We start from the raw sequence: 18588 nt of genomic DNA on the forward strand, positions 1-18588 counted from the left end.
CTCCCTGGGCCTTAGACTTCACCAATCCCTAGGTGAAAACAGATCCAAATCCCGTTGGATCTAAAACAAGCAGAAATTAACCATCCCCTCTCCTTCCCCACCCAACATTCTAATCTCTTCTCCCTGGGCCTTAGACTTCACCAATCCCTAGGTGAAAACAGATCCAAATCCCGTTGGATCTAAAACAAGCAGAAATTAACCATCCCCTCTCCTTCCCCACCCAACATTCTAATCTCTTCATGCTGAAATAAATTTATTAGTCTCTAAGGTGCCACAAGTACTCCTGTTTTATATAGGAATATACTACAGACTACCTGACCAGGATGGTGACAGTGATTGTGAAATGCTGAGAGGTTAGACAGGCTGCAAAAGCAGAAAGTCCAATCAATAACAAGTGATTTCCACAATGCCCATATTGACTGGGTAAATGTCCCCTCAAGGCATGATGGAGAGATAAAATTTCTAGACACCACTAATGACTGGTTCTTGAAATAGCTAGTTCTGGGGGCTGGCAAAGGGAGAGGCAATTCTTGATTTAATCCTAAAGAGAACACAGGATTTAGTCCAAGAGGTAACTATAGCTGAACCAGTAGGTAATAATGACTGTAATGTAATTAAATTTAGCATCTGTGTTTGTGGGGGATAGTATCAAAAAAAAAAAATCCACCCTGATAACAGACATCTTTAAAAAGGGGAACTACACAAAAATGAGGATGGAAACTAAAAAGTGCTGTCACAAGGATTAAATGCCTGCAGTCAGAATGGGGTCTATTTAAAAACATCATAATAAAAGCTCATACTAAACATATATCCCCAATCAGAAAAGACATTAAGAGGATCAAAAAAATGCCACCATGGCTAAAAAGCAGGGCAATGGAGGCCATTAGAGGCAAAAAAAGCAATCTCTACAATTTGGAAGTCAAATCCTGGTGAGGATAATTGGAGGGGATACGAATGCTGCCAGGTTAATTGTAAAAACATAACAAGGTAGGCCAATAAAGAATTTGAGAAGCAACTTGCTAAAGATGCAAAAACTAACAGTAAATTGCTTAAGTACACTGTGACAGTGTGCCCCATAAGGCTTTATGTGGCGGTGCTTATAAATATATGTATGATATAACTGGAATAGGGTTTTACTACATATGCCATGTAACACATCTATGTAAAGGTTATGATCTACTGGTTATGTTCATCCTACTTGTATGCAGGTACCATTTGTATGTTCAAAGTTATAAACATTGGCTGTATACTTGCTTAATTTCTAAGTAGCCTTAGGCCTTGGCTACACTCACACTTTACAGTGCTGCAAGTTTCGCACTCAGGGGTTTGAAAAAACACCCCCCTGAGCGCTGCAAGATACAGCGCTGTAAAGCGTCAGTGTAATCAGGGCGGCAGCGCTGGGACCGCGGCTCCCAGTGCTGCACGCTACACCCATAAAGGATATGGTTTACATGCAGCGCTGGGAGAGCTCTCTCCCAGCGCTGCCGCTCCGACCACACTCACACTTCAAAGCCCTGCCGCGGCAGCGCTTTGAAATTCCAAGTGTAGCCATACCCTTAGTTAGAACATTTGGTCACTTCTTGGGACAGGAATGTGCAAGTTAAGTGCTCAATCAGGGAGCACTTAACAGACAAAGAGCTTGGAAGACTCCAATCCATGTAAGAAGGCTACCTGAAGACATTTAAAGTAGCATGTGGGTAATGGCTACTACCTGCAAGTCCTGAGTCATGCATGGGCATGTGACTTGCCCATGTGATTCTAAATCTCCATTTTGTAACTGGATTCTGCACAGGGGAAGGAAGAGGTGTCTACCCAGAAAAAAAAGTCTATTTAAACCAGTCTATTTAAACCCCTCCATTTTGTCTTCAGCTGGCTAAAGAGGGAGCCACTTCACCTCTGAGGATACTTGAAAGAAACTGGAACAAAGGGGTGTGAGTGATTGCTGGACCCAGGCTAAAAGGAAATTAGTCTGAAAAAGGGAGCATTCTGGAACTGGTGAGGATTTTATCTGTATCCATTTTGATTAGACATAGATTTCCACATTTTATTTTATTTTGCTTGGTGACTTACTTTGTCCTGTCTGTTACTATTTGGAACCACTTAAATCCTACTTTCTGTATTTAATAAAATCACTTTTTACTTATTAATTCACTCAGAGTCTGTATTAATACCTGGGGGAGCAAACAACTGTGCATCTCTTTCTATCAGTGTTATAGAGGGCGAACAATTTGAGTTTACCCTGTATAAAGCTTATACAGGGTAAAACGGATTTATTTGAGTTTAGACCCCATTGGGAGTTGGGCATCTGAATGCTAAAGACAGGAACACTTCTGTGAGCTGTTTTCAGGTAAACCTGCAGCTTTGGGGCAAGTAATTCAGACCCTGGGTCTTTGTTGAAGCAAACGGGAGTGTCTGGCTCAGCAAGACAAGGTGCTGGGGTCCTGAGCTGGCAGGGAAAACAGGAGCAGAGGTAGTCTTGGCACATCAGTTGGCAGCTCGCAGGGGGGTTTCTGTGATCCAAGCCATCACATACACCAAAACCAGGAAGCCTGCCAAATAGGCAGTGGGGCCGCTAGACGACAAAGGTGCTAAGGGAGCACTCAAGAAAGGTTCTCTGCAATGGCCTTGCCTAAGTGAATTCCTTGCATCAGTCTGCACTGCAGAGAATATGGGGCCGATACCCACATCAGAGCTATTCTTTTGGGGTGACAAATCTGAAGAACTGGAGCACATTGATATGTCAATACAAAAGGTTTTAGAACTCAAATATGAAATTGCAGAACTACCAGCTGTATTATGTAAGCTATTGTTGAAACAAGCCTCTGTCCCAGAGGACTGGATGGAAGTTAATGTAATACCATTTTTTTTTAAAGGCCTCCAGAGGCAATACTAGCGATTACAAGCTGATGAGCCTAACTTCAGTACTGGGCAAATTGGAAAAACTGTAGTAAAGAACAGAATTATCAAACACATAGATGAACATGATCTGTTAAGAAAGCGTCAGCATGGTTTTTGTAGGGGGAAGTCATGCCTCGTTAATCTATTAGAGTTCTTTGAGGGTGTCAGCAAGCATGTATATATGAATGATCTAGTCAATATAGTGTATTTGGATTTTCAGAAAGCCTTTGACAAGAGTCTTGACCAAAAGGACTTAAGGAAACTAAATAGCCATGGGATAAGAGGGAAGTTCCTCTCATGGATCAATAACTGGTTAACAAATAGGAAACAAAAGATAGGACTAAATGGTCAGTTTTCACAATGAAGAGAGGTCAACAGTGGAATCCTCCAAGAACCTGTACTGGGGCCTGTGCAATTCAACATATTAGTTATTGGAATCTCTTGTTAATTTGCTGGATGAGTGTTCAGCTGACTTGAGTTCAGGGGTTTTGTTTTTATGGCTTCTTACCTGGGAAGTGAGTCTGATCCTGGATTTGCAACTGCAGTTGCATGTCTTGCAAGCATAATCTTTGTTGCAGGAAGTGTTGAGGCACTGGTCTTACAACTTAGTTTCTTCTCCTGTAATGACCTTACACCACTCCTCAAAAATGGACACTGTCTTATGGCACAGATGTCTCCATCTGGGTCTGTCCAGTGCAATGAGTTCCCAGGTTTTAATGTCTATCTTGCATGCTTTGAGTTGCCTTTATATCTGAGGGTATGGCTACACTGGAAACTTCAAAGCGATGCTGCGAGAGTGCTGCCGTGGCAGCGATTTGAAGTGCGAGTGTGGTCACAGCACCAGCGCTGGGAGAGAGCTCTCCTAGCTCTGCACGTACTCCACATCCTCATGGGGTTTAGCTTGCAGCGCTGGGAGCCGCGCTCCCAGCGCTGCGGCACTGTTTACACTGACGCTTTACAGCGCTGTATCTTGCAGCGTTCAGGGGGGTGTTTTTTTCACACCCCTGAGCGAGAAAGTTGCAGCGCTGTAAAGCACCGGTGTAGCCATGGCCTGAGGATACGTCTTTACATCCAAGTGAGCATGGGAACCTATCCTCAATATAGAGCACAACTTTCAGTATACAGGAAGCCTGCATAAGAACCACCTGTCTGATGCAGTGAAGTTGAGCCCGGATGAGCATGCTCTTGATGCCAGGGATTTGGCACTTTTCAAAGACTTTGGTGTTGGGGATCCTGTCCTGTCCTGATGTTGCAGATGGATCTTAGGCAGTGAAGGTGGAAGCTCTCCAGCTGTTGGATGTGGCATCAGTAGAGCATCTGTGTTTCACAGCCATAGGGTAGTGAGGGGAATATAACAGCACGATAGATTTTTATCTTCGTTCTGAGGCAGACTCTGCTCTCCCTCCAGAGCCTGTGAGTGAGTCTGACCAAGGCCAAGCTGGCCTTTGCCGGGTGCTGAATAGTCTCATCATCCAACCTGGCATTTCTGGAAAGTATGTTACCCAGGTAGCAGAATTTCCTGACTCTGTTGTGGAGTATGTTGTCAATTGTGATAAGGGTGCTGGTGATACTGGTGGTCTGGTGCTGGCTAGTACCTGACCTCAGTCTTTTTCAGGCTGATTGTAACTGAAGCATTTTGAGGAGCAGGCAAAGTGATCCACGATAAGCTGCATGTCTTTTAGTGTGTGTGCAATGAGGGCATAGTCATCAGCGAACAGGAAATCTCTTAATAGCTGTTTAATTACCTTTGTTTAGGCCCTTAGTGCTGTAGGCTGAATAGACCCCATGCAATGTAAACCAGATGTGTATGCTTCTGCCAAAGTACAGGAATGCGAACAAGAGAATGGCTGAGAAGACAAAGGCATCGGGGAATGGAGCCATTACTCATCTTTGTTTGGTTCTGTTCTTGATAGGGAAAGCTTCTGAAGAGTCACTGATGACAGCAATCATCTTCTCTGGACAGGCAAATTTATGAAGATTGTTTCCATACGCCCTCACAATTTACCATGTTAAAGGCCTTGGTCAGGTTAATAATCATCATGTACAGATCCTTGTTCTTTTCACAAGCCTCCTTTTGTATTTGTTGGGTTGCAAAAATCATTTCCATTATGCCATGGCCAGGATGAAAGCAATACTGTCACTCTGGATACACCGAATCCACTAGGTGAGAGATGAGCCTCTTGAGGACAACCCTTGCAAGGATCTTCCCTGCTGTAGACAGCAGTGAGATCCTGCAACGGTTGTCCCAGCTAGATATGCGTCCGTTCTTTTGATATAGCTGGATTATGAAAGCATCCTTATACTCCTGGGGCACAGTGCACTGTTCCCATAAAGTCTTGAAAAGGCTGATGAGTTTCCTGACCAGGTGGTCATGTCCACATTTGTACACTTCAGGTGGAATGTTGTTGCAGGACCTGGAGACTTGCCTGTGGACAGCTGCTTGATGGCCTTAATAACCTTCTCTAAAGAAGGGGCCATGAACAGCTCCCCCAGGACAAGGTGCTGAGAGTCAGTGGCTTCGTTGGACATATTCTCCTGAACTGTCAATCCACTATCAAAGTTCTCTGCCCAGTGAGAGAGAATATCGATTTTGTGAGCAGCTGGTTACCATTTGCTGTGAGGACAGAGACTGTACCACTGAATTTTTGGGCCATACACTGCACAGAGACCTTCACAGAAGGTTTTCGCATCATACTTATCAGCCACTTCCTGCAGTTATGCAACCTTCTACTCCCACCAGTAGTTCTTCATTAGCCTTGTAGTGTATGTTTGGCCTGATTCTACCTGGCCTTTCTCAATGCTGATTTCTTGTCAAAGATATTATACTTGTATGTGTTGTGGATGGTCTCCAGTAGCCAGTCTATTTTAGGGTAATTTTCATTCAACTATCTTGATTTTTCAACCTTATAAAGCCAAGAACTTTTGATGCCATATTCTATGTGTCATCTCTGGCCTCAATGTCTGTGGAGCTCCCGGGACTTCAGCTAACACAGTCTCTAGTGTCTGTTCCAACTTTGCTTGTTTTCTGGGGTCTTTCATGCAGCCATATTGATCTTCTTTAGTGGCTTGAGATGTCTTCTGGGAGCTTTGGTCAGAAATGTAGTGATTTGTGGCCCAACCAGCATTCAGCTCCTCTCAGAGCAGCTGATGTGCACGTCCTTAATTGCACTAAACCTTACAATTACATAATCCAGCATGTGCTACTGTTTCAAAGTGAGATTTATCCATATTGTCTTATATTTATTAGCCTATGGGAAGACTGTGTTGGTAACAGTGAGATTGAACATAGCACAGTTGGAAAGAAGTAGCTGGACTATGGAGTTTGTCCTTCCAATGCCATGATGGTCCAGCACCCTGTTCCACATATCAGAGTCAGCTCCCATGTGAGCATTAGTCTCCAAGGACAATGAGTTTGTCCTGGGGTGGCACCCCTCTGATGACCCTGATGAGATCTTCATAAAATGTCACCTTAACCTCTGTATGAGTCATTGCTGGCACATAGGCACTGATACTGGTGGCATACTGGTCTCTGGATAAGTTCATGTGATGCACCAGAAGTCAGTCATTGGCTCCCTTAGGGAGTGAATCAAACTTGCAGGCGATGTCAGGTCGTATGGTAAAATCAAACCTTGACTGTCTCGGCTCATCCTTAGACTTGCCAATCTAGTAGTAGGCATTGCTACTCCCACCTCTTCAAGAATGGCACTCATCAGTGAGTCTGGTTTCACTGAGGGCAGCGATGTCTGTTATACCTCTTCAGTGTTTTGGAAATAGGGATATTCTTCATTCTGGTCTTTGGTCTTTGTCAGGCAGAGTTCTGACATTCCACGACCCAAATGTCAGTTTGTTTTGTCTTATTTTGACTGCTGTTGGATGAGCAGCCAGAAGTGGCAGCCTGACAGGTGCAGAAAGGGCAGGCTGTGTTTAGGAATTCTTTTTAGTCCCCCTTCACTGGCTTGGGTAGAAAACTGCTGTACCTAAAAATGCTGCTCCATCACTTCAGAAGAATACACGCTCCATATTTGCCCTAGTCTATGGAGAACAACCATCACCTTAAAGCTGCGTGAGTTCAAAATTTTGACTTTGTCCCCGTCACCACTTCCTCCTCACGACAGGATTCTGGTAAGTTGGTTGGGTTGAATGAGTTGGCTGAACAACTAGCACTTTGAATGGATTTAAGTTAGAGATGTTCGTGTAGAGCCTTTTCCACTCTCATCCAAGGAGCTGTTGCCATACTGGTACAATAGATGCCACAAGCACAGCATGCAAAGACATGCCAGCAGCAGCTGGCTGCTTCCAGGAGTGGCGTGGAGCCATGGCAGGCAAGCAGCCTGCCTGAGCACCCTGCTGAGCAATGGGACTTTTAGCGGCCCAGAAATCGTGAAGACAGAAATGTTAGACATCTCGGATCCAGCCTGCAGGCTGTATTTTGCCCACGGCTGCTCCAGAGGTACTTAAACCTTCCTCTCTGCCTTCTTTTATTATTATTATTATTATTATTATTATTATTGGTGTTTTTAGCAAAACCTCCTTACATTGTGCACTTGCCATTAAGCTACTGGCCTGTGAATTACCTCCAGTGTTGAACTAATGCAATTTCAATATGATATGGGAATAGGCTGTATTTCAGCAGAAAGTGGAAGGTCTGTAAAATATGCACTTTTGATAGATTTGAGACACTGTTTCATAGACCCTCCATTTTACTCCATAACTGGCACAGATTAGTTGGAAAATAACTAATTGGTCTTCCCCTATACAGACACACATTCAATTTGTGCAGGTCTAGAGTTCCCACTAACTACTGGGGGCTAATAGAGACTCTGTTACACCAGTATAAATGTGGAATAACTCCAGTAAAATCAGTGGGCTAACTCCAGAATTACATTGTTGTAAGTGGGAGCCGAATCTGGCCTATTAAGTACTTTCTCTATTGTCTTCAGGCACATTCATTCATATATTCCCATTTTCTCCTAGCATCCTTGCTTGTCATTTTAATCTTGCAAAACACTAGGCATGCATCTTGCCCCCAAGTAATCCATTATGGTCTCTCAAACTGAAAAGCAAGGAGAAACAGAGAGTCAGAACTCCCCAGTCTTATTGTTTTAAAACATTTCAGATCTGAATCTTTGGTGGTCAGTTGTGAGGAAAGACTGTTCTGCCTGAGACTGCATGTACAACACTTGCGGAGGGTCTTTCATAAGACTATCTATCCTACCAGCATAGATAATCAGCCAGAGGTAGATTTCAAAACATACAAGTAATAAAATACAGTGATTATAATAATCCTACTGTATGCTACTACTCTTGCTGATGATTTGATTATAAGCAAACATCTGAAATATGCTTAGTGGTAGGCCATAATTTATTTGTATTATGGTAGCACCAAGTATTGCTATGCTGCTGCAAGCAATAGTTCATCACATAATAAAAATATTTCTAAGATTAGCAGTTATATAGCATCTTTCACCACAGATCTCAATGCTACCTATCCACATGTAAAATGCTGTATCCTCATTTTAGACATTGTGAATAAGTGGTGCAGAGAGGCAGTCTTGTCACATGAAGACTGTGGCAGAACTGGGAATAAGATCCAGACTGCCTGACTCTCGGTCAATGTTTTATCCACTGGATTACACTGTCTCACTAAATATGATAATGTTTGCACACAACACAAAGACTGCGAGAGTGATGAATAATGAAGAGGACAGGTCACTGACACAAAATGATCTAGATCACTTGGTAAACTGGGTACAGTCAAACAATCCCCCTAAATGTAATGTCATGCATGTAGGAATGAAGAATTCAGGCCATACTTACAGGATGGGGCTCTTCCCTGGGAAGCAGTGATTGGAAAAACACTTGGGGATCATGGAGGATAATCAACTGAAAATGTCATGCTGGAGCCAAAAGAGCTAAAATGCAAACCTTGGATGTGTAAATTGGGGGAATATCAAGTGGAACTATAGAGGTTAGATTATCTCTATTCAGCACTTGGTATTCCAATAATAAAAAAAAATATCTAGTGTCCACACATCAAGAAGGATGTTGATACATTGCAGAAGGTTCAGAGAAGAGCCATGAGAATGAGTAAAGCATTAGAAAACATGCCTTATAATCAGATTTAAGGATCTTAATCTATTTAGTTTATCAAAAGGAAGATTAAGGGGTGACTTGATCAGTCTATAAGAACCTACATGGGAAACAAAAATTTGACAATAGAGAGCTCTTCAAAATAGCAGACACAAGTATCACAAAATCCTATGCCTAGAAATTGAAGCTAAATGAATTCAGATTAGAAGTAAGGTGAAAACTTAACAGTGAGGAAAATGTCACCATTGGAACAACTTATCAGGGGTTGCAGTGGATGCTCTATCACTGACAATTTTTAAATCAAGATTGGATATTTTAAAAAGATACGATCTAGTACAAGCACAGCCATTGAAACTGAAGCAGGAATTTATACAGGGAAATCATCTGACCAGTGTAATGCAGGAGATCAGGATAAACCATCATAATGGCCTTTTCTGGTATTAAAGTTTATGACTATATGAACGTCCCTGTTTGTGCCCCAAACTTTGAAATGCCTGAAAACATAATTACCTGCATATACAGTCACTCCTGCTCATTACATTTTTCACATCTGTGCTTGAATCTTTATGCAAATATTTACATGATCAAATAAAACATGAGAGGGATTGGTTTTCTAAACCAGGTGTTGCATTGAAAGGATTTGTGTTTGCATGTGTGTGCGCGCATGCGTGTGTGTGTGCATGCATGCACTGTTTGTACAACCCTCCCAATTGTTGAGTTTTCTATGACCACCACAGCGCTGATCTTGTTTTTTCTGGACATTTCAATTTCGCTTCAGCTTGCTTAATAAAATGCCAGCCTATATATACTTAATGTTTTCCTGCTTTGTTGGTTTAAGCTTTGTCAGTTTAAGCTAACGATGAGCCATAGCCATAAAGTCTAGATCCAGATTCAAACTTTCTCAAAGTCTGGGTAAGTTTGCATTTGGTTTGGGTACACCTCTACTTTAAACTAGAAATTAGGCTATACTACCCTTCCACCCTTTCTCTCCATTTTTATTTTTTTAAATAACTTTTTATGATCAGAGCTTTATCACCTCGGAGATCACAAGGAAAAGAAACCACTTAAGCATTACTTGCCCTGCAGCTTCATCTCAGGACTATATCTCCTGGTTCAGTCTGGCAGTAGCTGAGCAGGAGTCGACGTGACTGCTTCCAAGGCTGTAGGATTTTTTTGTTTGTTTGTTTTATGAGTAGGCAATAGTGGTGTTTGAGGATTTGGGGCAGCTAAAAGTATTATCTATCATTTCTCCCCTTCCAGATGCAGTAACATCTTTTGCCCCCTTTTTTCCTCCTGGCTGTTGTCCCAATAAACTATTACCTCATTTAAGCAGTACTTACCCCCCCTTAATTAGCACTCTCTTGCTGAAAAGTAATACTGTAGGATTCTGTTGATTGGATGCTTTAGATGTCATTTTAAAAAAAGATAGTTTTATCTTTTAATTCTATAAAAGGAAACATGAAAACACTTTGTCCTAAATGAAGTCCCCTTTTTCTTCCTTTCAGTATGTGGTGGGTTGTTCACTGCACACTAGCCTAGAAGGGGGTTAATGAGACTGAGGAAAGGCCACAGCAGAGGGGAAACAGTTGCCTAAGTAATCTCTGAATAATGATAGAACCCAGCTGGAAAGGAAAAAGCAGGGCTAGGGTGAAGCCAGGAAGCTGGCAGTGGAAGAGGGCTGCAGTGAAGGAGCCTGTAGCTACTCTCTGAACAGTAGAGAGGGAAAGAAGGGAGACTAGGTGGAAAGGGTGTAAGAAAAGGCAGCAAGGTTTAAGATGGTGCAAACCCTGGCTGCTGGTTAGAGGATCCTTCAGCTGGAACCTGGAGTATAGGGTAGGTTCAGGTTCCCCTCCCAGCCATTGGGGAAGTGGCACAGTTTGGGCAGTGAAGGGAAGGCTGCCATCTTGGAGGCAGAGACTTTGATCTCTGGGAAGGGGGAAAACATACAGTCACCTGGCCAGACCACTGAGCCATGAAGACAAAGCACCCTGAGTCGCAGAGAGAGAGGGGCAGCAGCGCATGTAGCAAGCTGTAGAAGCGTGTGTTGGACCTGGAAAGAGTGAATCCCCAGATGCAGCTACAAGGAAGCACCCTAACGGTGAGTGGACCCTATGGGAGAATAACTATTAGGAAAAATGTACCAGTAACCAAATTAAGACATTCTCTGCTGGTCAGACTTCTGTATGGATATTCCACTGCCAAAATCTTGCTGCTTTTTTTTTTTTTTTTTTAAACTAACAATGCGGGATTTCTCAGAAACAAAAGAGTGAGCATAGTTTCAATTATTATTTCTATTCCTTTCTCAAGTGCTCTGCTAATATCAGTCAGATCAAATCCCAGAAACTGCACCATAGTAGTAACTATAATTACTGGGAAGTGATTGGTGTGGCTCAAATGTTGAGGGAACTAGGAATAATGGAGATTCCCTCATTAAATGTAAATTAGTTTTACTTAGGTAATATTTATTATGCAAGAAGAGAAAAGGATGGAGACATTCCCCATTAATGGCTTGATCCTACTGGAATTCTGCCACTTATTTCACTGAGACCTACTGGAATTCAACCTAGAAGTAGTCAGGAGGAGTTTAAATTAATAGCAAAAGGGGAGGGTAAAAAGAGGGAAGATGTGAGGCAATAAGATATGAGCACTCAGCACAAAACCAAGATGCTGAGAACAAAACTAATCAAGAAACCAAAGGACACGAAGACAAGAAATTCTGATGTGTGTACACTAGTGCTAGGACCCTGGGTAACAAAGAAGAGGAAGTGGAATTACTCATTTGAGCATAAATTTGATCTAGTTAATGTTACTGAAACTTGGTGGTATGATTTGTACAACAGGAATGTTAAAGTCAATGGTTATCTAGATAGATAGATATATCAAATGGATGAAAGGGGATGCTGATGGTAATGAATACAAATAAGTTAAGAATTGTACAAAATTGACTAGCAGAGGATGTCAAACAAAAGCTACTGAAGCTAGACATTTTTAAATCAGCAGGTCCAGATAACTTGCACCCAAAAGAGCTGGCTCAGGAGCTCACTGGACCATTAATGTTGATTTTTTTAAATTTTTTTTCCCCAGTAACTCTCAGATCACTGGGAAAGTTCCAGAAGACTGGAAGAAAGCTAATGTGCCAATTTTGAAAAGGGTAAACGTGATGCTTTGGATAACAATAGACCTATCAGCCAAGCTTTTAACTCAGTGGTTTGAGGGTTGTAATTCAGTCCTTGTGGGGGCCATTTAGGGATCTGGGGCAAAAATCTGTCTGGGGATTGGTCCTCCTTTGAGCAGGGGGTTAGATTAGATGACTTCCTGAGGTCCCTTCCAACCCTAATATTCTATGAACATGGGTTTATAGAAAATAAATCCCATATAAGCAGGTATCTTTTTTTTTTTTGAGATTACAAATTTGGTTGATAAAGATAATAGTGTTGATGTAATATACTTAGGTCTTGTCTACACTACAGAGTTTTATTGACACAAATTACGCTGATGTACAGCGACCGCTGTAATTAAACGACTTTTCCATGTCCACACTATGCCAGCACTCCCCAGCACCACTTTTTCCCTGTTTTATGGCCTCTCATTATGTTTTCGCATCCTGTGGGCATTTCAGATGACCTTCTAGAGCTCCTTGTTCCCCCTTTATCTTTCTGCCCTTTTCTCTCCAGCATTCTCTCCCTTTTAAATTAGAAGCTGATCTGACTTCAGTGTATAGATCTGAGAGACCTGCACCAGTCTTGTGTTGAGATCACATTTTGCATCAATCCTACTGCAGGTCTGGGAGAAACCTTAGCCTATAATATTTTTGTTTTGTTTTAAAAGTTTAATTCTTTAATCTTAAATAGTTAAGTGACTAGAATTTACCTGTATAACTCTCTTTAAAAGCTTAATGTTGTTTAATTTAGTAAAAAACAGACAGATGGCCTGCCATCTCTCCCTGGTCACGTTAATTTGTTTCTGTGACTTGTGGTGGTGTGGGTGGGTTTTTTTTTAAGATACTGTGTAAGGCCTTTCGAAACAAAAACTACTTCTGAGTGAAGGATCTGATTATATGCTATTAAAATAGGACAGAACTAGTACAGAATACAGGTGAGAGTTGAGTGAATCATCTACGCACTTGATATATGATCTTTGATCATACATACAGTAGCTAAATATAATAAAACTTTTATTACCACAATAATACTTCAATGTGTGTCTTATATAGAATGCTTCCACGCTTTGGAGGGTTTGAGGCACTCCAGTCTTGCTCTGTGCCTGGCACTTTTCAGCATAGTTACCCTATTGTCTTATTGCCTGGGTTCTCTGTCAGGCTAGTGCAATGTTAACAGAAATATTCTGATGGCCTGATAAGGGCTCAATTCATGTAAATCATTTTTTATATATTTCATGGATTTGTTTTATAATTTAGGGGCTTATCATCCACTGCATGGGCTGCTCCTGGGCAGGAGAGAGGAAACACTGTACATTTCAGCTTGTAGAGTTTCCTGCAGAGTCCTCCCTGAGAAGAAGCGTGGGGAGCATGGTAAAATTTGACTTCACTGGGATCAGGTTAGGTCAGTCTGAAGCACTCTTGCAAATCCTACCTTTAAGGCTGGTTCAGCTCTCAGTTACTCTCGTTGATTTCAGTGTTTTCAATGAACAAAAGTTGCATGTGTTTGATACGTTAAAATTACACCACTTATATCAATGCCTAAATAAAACCTTTTTAGGTGTCTAACTTGAGACATCACATGTGGAAATTCTGATCTAATTCTCTCATGCTGCTACCATACGTAGCCTCTGAGCTTTGGCAACAACCAAACTGACAGACCATTAACTTGCACCACTAAGTACAGGGCCAGTTTATGTTTATGTTCTATTTTTTAAAAAATTGTATTCTTGGCTTTACTATGTAGCGATGAGACATTTTTATTATTTACAGTAAACTTAATACTATGTGTTGTTTCCTTACTTTTATGATCTGATTTTTAGAAAAAATGGAATCAGTTATATTTAAACTACTTTTATCTGTAGATTTTTTTCAAATATATTACAATGCATCTTTTGTGAGATAATATTTAATATAAATACTATGAGAAAAAACTAGCCCTGTCATTCTAGAAAGGCAGACCAATCACTATTGCTTTCATGCTCAATAACCTGAAAGATGTTTTCAATATTAATGTGATTGCCTATCTGTATACTACAACCATTCTATAATATGCATAATTATTTTAAAGGAAAAATATCAATCAGTGTAAAATATTGAAATTTAGATGGTAATTTATCAGTATAATACCATGATAATATAACTGTCAAATACAAAATCCTGAATGTATTGAGGGTGGGATTTTTCAAAAGCACCCATGTGACTTAGGAGCACAAATCCAATTGGCTATCAATGGAACTTGTGTTTCTGTATCATGTGGGAGAGGGGGGAAGTTTTGCATTTTGTTTGTTTTTTAAAACGTGCCTAAGACCTTGATTCTCCAAACACTTACACACACATTTAATTTTAGGTGTAACACGTTGCCAGTCTGGGTACTTGACAGAAGCAGTTCCCACAAAGAGCAGCCCAGAGACAGAAACTGAATCTGAGGCTCCTTCCTCACACACTTGAAAGGGAGACAAAGAGCCCATGGAGGCAGGAGCAGGGATCTGCTTGACAAGCACTCTGGACAACCAGCTGCAGGCCCAGGAGTGCCTGCACCTGGCTTGGATTGCCCTGGAATGTGCCCTGCTCCCAGACAGACCCATATTTGGGAGGATGAGCAGTTACTGTCCCAGAGCCTGACTGATGTGCCTGCATGAACAACTGCAGGCCCTGGAGAGCCTGGGATTACTTGTAAATGTGAGTTGAACCTAGGCAGTGATAGTTTCGTGGAGAGAGCTATTTCTAGAGTGTTGTTAAAGCATCCCAAGGAGAAGCAGCCTCAGAGTTACTATTTGTCTTAGAAGGGGAGGAGATGCCATGTTTGTCTCTTAGGTAGAGAAATACAGACTGAGTTGGAGCCCACAAAGGAGAGCCCCAAACTCAGCTGCCCTGCTCATGCTACCAGGGACCTAAGGCCTCTAAGGAGACTCTGTGGACATTCTTGTTGGTTTAAGTCATTTATAAACATGTAGTGCTAATTGCTATGAGATTTGGTTGGTTGATCAAGTATTTGATTTCTGTACTTGTTCCCTTTCTCTTAATTTACCCCTATCCTGTCCTTGGAATTAAACAACGTTTGACTTTATCTAATGATCCTTGACTTCTTGTGCTTATACATTGTAATATCCTAGAGAAAGTAGGAGTTATCTATTAGTTTATGCACCCAGCCACTGGATGGAGGTACTGAGTGCAAAGAGCCCTGGGGCCTACAGGTGCTAAGATCCTTCAGTGAGGAGAAAGGAAAAAGGAGACTTTGCCACTCTTGGTGATCAATGAATCCCCACAACAGGGGCTTCATATGCACTGCAAGTAGTTGAATTGCCTACAGTTTCCCTATTCACAGTGTGTAAGGTTAAGCATGACATACATTCTTGTAGGATTGGGACCTAAAATTGAACCAGACAAGGAGTGGGGGAGGCCTCAACACGAATGCCCTCTCTTATAAATAGACAGCTATTAATTACAGAATTTTTGCAAGCTGCGCCCAAACTGTTAGCAAATAAGAATTCCTCACAGTCTGTCTTTACTGCTGTTCAGACTATGAAACCATTCCCCATATTTCCCCTGAAAGGCAGATGAATTGTCTCCATTCATTTAACTCAGAATCTCAATGATAAGTGTACTAGTCTGAGGCTTATTGGCAGGAAGTTTTTCATGGAGTTTGTTGCACTTCTGGAAGAGATCACTCAGAAGGAGTGACTTGTTGATATTCTTATCAGATTACAAGCCTCTCTGGCCTTGCATTTCTGAAAGATAATAAATCACACCTGAACAACCTGAATCTCCAGCTTCTGGGCAAATTCCTCTCCTCTTCTTCCTAGGAAGGAAACATTGCTTTCCGAGCAACAATGAAGGCCTTTCAGGGACAGCTAGAGTCAAATGATCTTTCACACTTTGCAGTTTTTCTGCAAATGGCCAAGAGAGGCTTTTCAGGGTTGGATACAATAGAACTGGTCAGAAATTTCCTATCAAAATGTTTTTAGACAGATTTTTTTTCCCCGCACAAAATCAAAACTTTCTGTAGGAAAATCACCAGGCCTGTTGGATTCCATCTCCCACGATACACTGTGGTCTCATGTCTCGTTGATCCACTGCAGTGCACCATGGGAGTCTATAACATGGAGCATCACGCAAGATATAGTCTAGCCAAGGGACCCAGCTCAGGGAGTAGAATGGAAGCATGAGCAAAATGAACTATAGCTCCCATGAGGCACTACAATAGCACAGGATAATACAGGTTTGTTTTTGTCTTTTTTTTTTTTTTTAAACCAACTTGAAATGAAACATTTTGAGTCAGTTCAGCAAACTGAAATGAAATATTTCCATTCAGGAATGTCTAGATATTTTGTTTTGATAGAAAATGTTGAAACAAACCGTTTCACTACTTCCAGATTGAAATTTTTTGGAACTTGCCATTCCATAAAAAAATTATATTTTGACTTTGTCCTGATTCTGGACAAATACAAATGACAAAAAATATCAGAATTACCTGCAGGAAAGAAATTCCAAGTTTTGATCATATCAGCTCATGAAGCTTAGTGATTTATATGAAAAACAGTTCAGAAACTTTTAAAACTGACAAGGTTCAGGTTGTTGTCATTCTCAGCTGAACTCAAAGATGAGGCCTAAACATACCTAGAATGTATTATAGAAATGTATTGGATGTCTATACATTTTTGCAATTCAGAGTTAATATGAAAGTTGCCTTTTTTTGCAAGTCTCCCTGGAAGTGCTTATATTTAGGCTTGGAAAGATTAGATTTTTGTCAGTAAATGTTGATTTTTGCCATATACACAAACTGATCAAATATTTTCATTGATAGTGATTGAAATTTACAGACAGGCAACATAAGAATTCTTCTTGATAACTTAGAGTTTGATTTAATAATATTTACTTTGTATGTTTTGACATGTCATGTTGACCATTTGTTTTAAGAATTATAAAGCTTTAACTTTTTGAATCTCAATGTTTGTCGTTAAGCAATTGTCTGAGCCCTCCATAATTTCCAACAACTGTGAAAACTTAAATTGATTAAAAATAAAAAGCCTTAAAACCCATAATTATGTACATCTGAAAATTTAAATAGCTGAAGAGTGTTTAAAAATAAACATAAATATCTGTCAATCATAAAAATCCCATTCTGCCAAGCCTACTTATAATTATGAAGAGAAACTTCCTAAATCAATCTAAATAAATCAAGAAAACATAGTTGCCTTACATTCATATTTCCCTTTCCCCCATTGCCACATCAATAAAACAGGATTTCCAGAATCTTTTTTTAGAGAAGCAGTGTCAGTCTTCCAATTGATCCTTACAGCATATTTCATTTTTCTATGTGTTTTGTAAAGATCTGTGTACACTCAGAGCACTTGAAACATCTACAATACATGTGCAAGTCAGATACAGCTCTCAGGTTCCTGGCAAGCTGTCAGTCCAAAGGTTGCATACCACTCCAATGCTTCTGTAAAAAGTCTAGCAGCCTCAGTGGGAAGAAAGACAAGTCTTAGCCACTAATTCAGGGGTCGTTATGTGATATTGTTAATGTGCACTTCAAATTCAAAAATCACAGTTATTATCAACAGTTTTTTGTTTTCCTCAGTGCATGTATGCATGCCAGGTCTCTGTTTTCTCCCACTGTTACCCTACCCTATAAACACTACTGCCAGGCTTTTTGCTCTTTAAAGGACCTAGCTATCTTAAGCAATCTGAATACTGATGGAGAGGGGGTACAAGTCTTTTTCACAACCCTGGTGGGAACCATGAATCCTAGATGCTCCCACCTCACTGGTGTCTCTTGGGAGGAGACCCATCTCTCCCTCTCTGCACAAGACAGAAAATGGCCTGAGGTTTCAGTCCATGACCACAAGGGGAGATAGACATAGCAATGCTCAGCATTGCAATGTCCACCTTTTAGGTGCCTAGAAAATCACTGAATCCACAAAGCCTGAGTTAGGTGCCCAGGATCCTTATACAATAAATGTGGGGAGAAAGATGCCTAAGAATGGGATCCACAAAAAACCAACAAGCTAGGCAGCTCCCTGTTTAAGATAGTCTATAGCAGATGCTGACAAAAGGGGTGTGTCCTATGCCTTGCCCTTTCAGGAATTAGGCACCTAAATTTAGGCTGGAGGAAAGCACCTATATCTGCCTGGGGTCTACTGCTGGGAACCCTCTCCTGAAGTTAGGTGCCTAAGCCAGTTTTTGCAAAAACACTGGAGGAGGAGGTGCCACCATTATAAATTTTCAGACCTGTTGTTTGAGCACTCACCCAGGATGTGGAAGACTGGGGTTCAATTTCCCCCTCTGCCTGGTGAAGAAAATGGATCTGAACAGCACTCTCACACTAACCACTAGGCTATGGAATATTCTGATGAGAGACTGAGGGAAAAGCCACCTGTTGAGTGTTCCATTGTGGATTTCAGTGGTGCCTAAATTTTGGATAGGCATCTAAATCCTTT

This window comes from Chelonoidis abingdonii, chromosome 6 (assembly GCF_003597395.2).
Source record: "Chelonoidis abingdonii isolate Lonesome George chromosome 6, CheloAbing_2.0, whole genome shotgun sequence".
Lineage (NCBI taxonomy): Eukaryota > Metazoa > Chordata > Testudines > Testudinidae > Chelonoidis > Chelonoidis abingdonii.